This window comes from Tachysurus vachellii, chromosome 4, assembly GCF_030014155.1.
Source record: "Tachysurus vachellii isolate PV-2020 chromosome 4, HZAU_Pvac_v1, whole genome shotgun sequence".
NCBI classification, from domain to species: domain Eukaryota; kingdom Metazoa; phylum Chordata; class Actinopteri; order Siluriformes; family Bagridae; genus Tachysurus; species Tachysurus vachellii.
Genome location: NC_083463.1, coordinates 11,769,313 through 11,775,312, shown reverse-complemented (window position 1 = coordinate 11,775,312; position 6,000 = coordinate 11,769,313). Strand labels below are relative to the sequence as shown.

At 35.9% G+C, this 6,000-nt stretch overlaps 1 protein-coding gene across 8 annotated transcripts in view; it reads left to right on the top strand.

The window, feature by feature from the left end:
* kif1aa (kinesin family member 1Aa) overlaps positions 1 to 6,000 on the top strand; it is a 56,409-nt gene that overhangs the window by 3,883 nt on the left and 46,526 nt on the right. The gene's annotated exons all lie outside the window — the stretch shown is intronic.

The following is a 6,000-nucleotide window of genomic DNA, read 5'->3' as shown; positions in this document are numbered from 1 at the left end:
TTAGGAAACCCAGGGCAGTTGAAAAGAAACAGACCGAACGAAAACTAAGGCAGATTTGATTTCTAGCCTGCAAAGCCATTGGTCAATAATGGATGAGGCCTTGTAAAATATTTAAAGTTTAGCCCAACACCACTTCCACCATCAGGGGTGGATTGAGCGAGGTAACATGGCGACGTCTTCTCTCACAGAGCCTGTTAACAAAGTGTTGAGAGTTCTGATGGAGTTTCCATGTCATGATGAATGAAAAGTCAACAGAAACATCAGGAAACCTGTGATTATCTCTCTGTTAGCAGGTACACCATGCTGGCCAGGTGTTTTAAAGAACAAATTATGGGGGATGTAATTCTACACTGCTGTGCTGTGCCTCATTCAGGAACAAGGTTAAATGAGAATGGTGGATAGGATGGCAAGATGGCCATGTTCAGCAGGATAAGGTTAAAATTCCAGGAGGAAACAAAATACAAATCAGGGAATAAACAAGAATGATTTGTTTATTTATTTTTAACAATAAACCTTGAATTAGCATTTATTGGACTCAGACATTCTTTTAAAATCAAATGAGAGTTCACTAATATTAATTTTATAATTAAAGAACCTACTGATGACATTAATATTACATCAACATTTCAGAAGGAATTTTAAGGGAATAAGTGCTGAATCTCACCATGTGGCGTCCTACCTTTCATCACTTACAGAAACTAATGATGGTTTGGATATTTTGGATATTCTTGGCCTAAATCTTTTGATATGCCGAGATTTTTTTCTAGTTTAGTCTAGATATTTTATTTTCTAAATATCTCAGTTTAGCTTTCATTCTAGTGTATACCTGCCTCATGGCCAGTTTTAAAATTTACTACAATTCAAAAGTCTTGACAAGTTCAGCTTGTTTTCACTAAGAAATCATTTATTCGGACATACGTTTCTAAACTGCAAACAGAACAAGAGGGCCAAGTAGCAGATCAGTGCGCAGGTCATTTTCTCTTGTGGCATTGAGATTCAGACTCAGTAATGTGGAAAGTAGATGGGTGAGGTCATGAATGAACTTGTCCACTCTGGTGGCTGGAATGAGGCCAGTCCCATAGTTGCGGGATGAATGACTTGCTGTTAGTGGGAGTCTGGGCCCAGAGAATCTCTTTTATGCCCTGCTTTGTCTGGTCTGTTGCCTGGAGATGGGTCAATAGCTGGGTTTTCACAAAGCTGGAGAATGGCACAGAGCTAAGTGATTGGCAGCTCTGAGGCTCCTTGCTATGATGCTTGATTAAGCTCCTCAGGCTGAGTTAAGGCTTTGGGAAAGAATCTCAGTCTGTAGTGTGTGAAGAGTTCAACTCCTCTCCATGTAGACTGCTAATGTAAATGTAAATGTAATGCTTTAAAATATCCTATTTTTTTTTTAGCAATAATAACTTTCTGTAAAATATATGGTATATGCCTATATACATCACTTAATCTTGCTTTGTCTCTATTGTTATTCTATGACTCTAGGATAATGAAATGTCTTTCTAAACTAAATATTTCTATACTTCCAGTATGTAAATATAAATGTAAACAGCCATGTAGACTTTCAATTTTTGGTGAATTAATGTTGTATTCTGCTCGACATTATGAGATAAGTACAGTTTTGATAAAACTATTGTGATGAAAGCATCTCAGCAACATTTGTTTTTGTCCTCCTAAGTCTGCTACTGTAGAGGGCTTGTGCTGCCACTCCCAGTTTTGTTCCTAGTGACAGTGGTTTTGAACGGTGGGGGCTGATCTCACGGGGTCTCTAAACTGAATCAACAACAATTTCAAGGCAGGGAGAGAAAGGATTTGAGGCTTATTATTCTTATTTAACATAAAAAAATGGGAGCTAGCTATTTTTATTTCCATATATGATAGGGATGGGAATCTCTTGGGGCCATATATCTTTTATATAGGTTTAAAAATGATTTTATTATCAGAGTGTTTAGTGCAGCAGGTCAGAAAAACTAATGTGATATTGTGTGTCTGCATTAAGTTTAAGTCTAGTCTACCTACAAAATTTTTTTCTTTTGTTTTGCTTTAAGAAATTATTTTGACTTTCTCTGGTTGATTAATTTGTTTACTGGGAAATTACAAGAAAGCCCTTCTAGTATAGGACATGAAATCTGCTTGTTCTATTAACTTCAAGAGATTTTTTTCACTCTTGCTGTAAGAATGTAACCCAAATTTTGCATTGTATGTGGCATCACAGTGATGGAGACACGGATTCTAATCCCTATATAAGTGCATTGGCCCATCACCACCAAGCTGCCACTGTTGGTTCTATGAGCAAGGCTCTTAACCTTATCTGCTATAGGGGCACTGAGTCATGGTAGACCCTTTGCTCAGACTCCAACTTCCTAACAAGCTATAATGTATATGTGACAAATAAAGGCTTCATTTTATTAAATGTATCAAGCTAAATATATTGTTTTATTATTGCTGTTGTTGTAATATCAGAACAAAAGCTGATAGTGTCCATGTGGATCAGATATGAAGAAGAACGAATCCCCTGATGTGTTTCTACTTGCTTGAACAGAGCTGTCATATTTAATTCCGAGGCCTGTTGCAGACTCATCCTTGTATTTCCCACACAGTACAGCACTATACTGCACTATTATGACTATTTTTGTCATTTTATTAAAGCCCTGCAGTCACAGTGACCTTTTAAATCATACGTACCAGTGCATCAAATGAAATGTGTGAAAATAGAGAACAGGGTGGCAATAACACACACTGCTGCTTGCTTTAATTGTTCTCCCCTCCTGCACACACTCACTCATCAGCAGCCCCCTACTTTTGGACGTGTGCACCGAAGGTAATTAAAAATGTCCTGCTTATTATGCCTGGGTGCACAGGAGGTACAGAGCTCCAATAATAGCAGGTAAGGACAAAGGGGACCTCAATGAAAAACAAGGGAAAGATGGGAAAGAAGTGAGAAGGAGAAGAGAGCAATGAAGTTGCAAAATGAACAACAAAAAAGAGTGAAACGAGTTCTCTATACAACTCTGAGTGATTTTAAGACGAGACCAACTCCATTTACATTGCAATAAAAACAAAACAGTACTCGAAGATGAACTTGAAAGCAAACACTCCTCTGTCAATGAAAAATTTAAGCATGATTCTGACTCCACATCTTTAATGTGGTTTGGCCTCATTGGCTGCTTGGTAGAAGCCCAACCCCTCAGAGTTTCCAGAAGGAAGGCACAAGTCACTCAGCTCCTAGCAACAGACCTTAGGTAGACAGACCCAAGCAATACAATGAGTTCTGCTTTGCATATTTATCAGCAGTATTATCAATTTTCATAAATGTTTATAAAATATCTGACACTCATTTCCTAAATCCAGTGTGCATTTAGGGTGTATCTTATGGAGGTATTTGGTTGTATAATGCTAGTATAAAGATTCAAATTAATAAAATAAATGTGACACACCATAAATAATCTTTTACTCTCTTTGATCATTACCTTGAATAAGTCTAGTCTAATATGTATGGTCATGTGAAAAAATTAGGACACTCCATTAAATATTAAGTTGTCAACATGTCAATTTCTGATCTTAATTAGTATCAATTAATGTAATTCATGTGATATAATTGCAAGTAGACAACTCATGATTTCATTCATGAGTAAATGAGTATTTCAACTGAAGTTAGAACACCCTGCATCCTAATAGCTAGTGTTTTCCCTTTTGGCTGATATAACCTCAATGAGACATTTCTTGTAGCAATCTACCAGTTTTTTGACATCAACTGGAAGAAAGTTTCCACCACTTTTCATTGCAGAATTCCTTCAGCAGTGTGTTTGAGGGGTTTCTTGCATGCACAGTCCATTTCAAATCACTACACAGAATCTCACAGGATTTAGCTCTGGACTTTGACTTTTTAATTTTCAGTCAGTCCTTTGTGGATTTACTGGTAGGTTTTAGGTCATTGTCATGTTGTAAGGTCCAGTTCCAGCTTCAGCTTCAGTTTTTTGACAGATGGTCTCACATGTTCCTCAAGCAGCTTCTGATAAATGTAGAATTCATAGTGGATTTTATGATGATGAGCTGACCTGCTGGTCCTGCTGCAGCAAAACATACTCAAACCATAACACTTCCACCATGTTTCACAGTTGGTACGAGTTTCTTTTCCTGAAATTTGGTTTATGCCAAACATGTCCTCTGTTAAGGTCTTCAAATAATTACATTTTAGACTCATCTGTCTAAAGCACATTATTCCAGAAGTCTTGGCCTTTGTCTTAGTCTTTGGCAAACTATAAATTTGTCCTCATGTTTTTCTTAGACAATAAAGGTTTCCTCCTTGCACACCTCCCATGATAATTAAAGTTATGCACTTTGACATCAACTGTAGCAAGAGCTTGCTGTAGGTCCCGTGATTATATTTTAGGGTTTTGGAGACTTCTTTAAAGCATCTTGTAGACTGCTGTTCGGATGAATTTGCTTGGGCGCCCTGACCTGGGCATTTTGGCAGTTGTTTTAAATGTTCTCTACTTCTAAATGATTTTCGGACAGTGAAATGGCTGATTACAAATTCTTTTAAGATCTTTTTATATCCCTTACCAGACTCATAAACACCAACAATCTTCTTTCTGAAGGCCTCAGAGAGCTCTTTGGATCTCACCATGGTGATACCTCTCACTTCAACAATTAAGAGCAAACTAAATTGAATATCTGAGGTTTAAATAAGGCAAACCTTTTCTAATATTTACAGTATAATTTTTCACCTGATGTGATACACCTGTAGGTAATTTTATCCAGATTAAGTACAAATAAATGTGGGGGTGTCCTTACTTTTTCCTCACAAGAAATTTTTTTTTAATTACATTTTAAAGATCATTTAAAAAAGAGTTTTCTTCGGTTTTCTTTGTTTAGTTATATTGCTTGAATATAGCAGTATTGTTAAAATGAAGATTAAATGTCCACATATTTAAGTATCAAAAAAAAAGAAAAAAAAAATTTCAACAAGGCTTTCATGGGGTGTCCTATTTTTTCAAATGACGCCATATTCCTGAAAGCTATTGAAACGTTGAATTTGCTATTTGTTACTCGTTACTCAAACGAAAGAACCATCCTTATCTAGGCAACACTGGATAGTAGCATTTTAATATTCTGTTTATGAGAGTTGTGACACAAGCATAGCAGAAATGTGGACATGAACATAGAAACAAACATAGAAACAAAAATAAATTATTTCACCTATGCTATTGCTCCTATGTAGGGTCTGCCATTTTAGTAAGACTTATATAATGTTATGTAATGTGGTCTTTAGGGTGCTTTATACAGTATGTGTGTGCTATATTTGAATCAGTTAATGGCATTGTATTTACTCTACTGTAGGCTAGGTCTGAGTAGAAGGATTTTGTCCATTTTTGTGGAATTATTTAATCTGGATTTGTGATTTTAAAACCTTTCAAAAGGGTTCATTATTGTGAATTGTTTAAAACAAACAAACAAACAAACAAACAAACAAGCAAAAAAGGAGGAGTGAGACTAAACACTAAACAGGATCATTTCCAGGTTAGTTTTAAAAATTTTAATGTGTTTAATAATCAACATAGCAATGAATGTAGGATGTATAAGGCATAGACTGTAGCTCTGTAGACTGATGCTGGTCATGACATGATTTGCTAAGAATTATGGGATATTTATGGGAGGTGCTTCAATTAAGGCGGGTGGTAACGTGACAGGGACAAAAACAAACCTCTGAAATACAAAGCACTCACAAGGGGATGTATTACATAGTGACGTCGTCTTTTTGTAACGCAGTAAATGTGTATACAGTTTATAGTGAATGTTTTATACCAGGAATGACAAGATAGTAAAATATAGTATATACATAAAAATATTATACCCATAGATTGCTTATAGTTAAATAATGCATTAATCATAAATAATTATAAAGTTTTTATTAGCATGAATATAATCTGGAACAGAAAACATCAGTTGCAGTTTTCATCTCAAAAGCTGTTTCATTTACTAAAGAGTCTTTTACTCTCT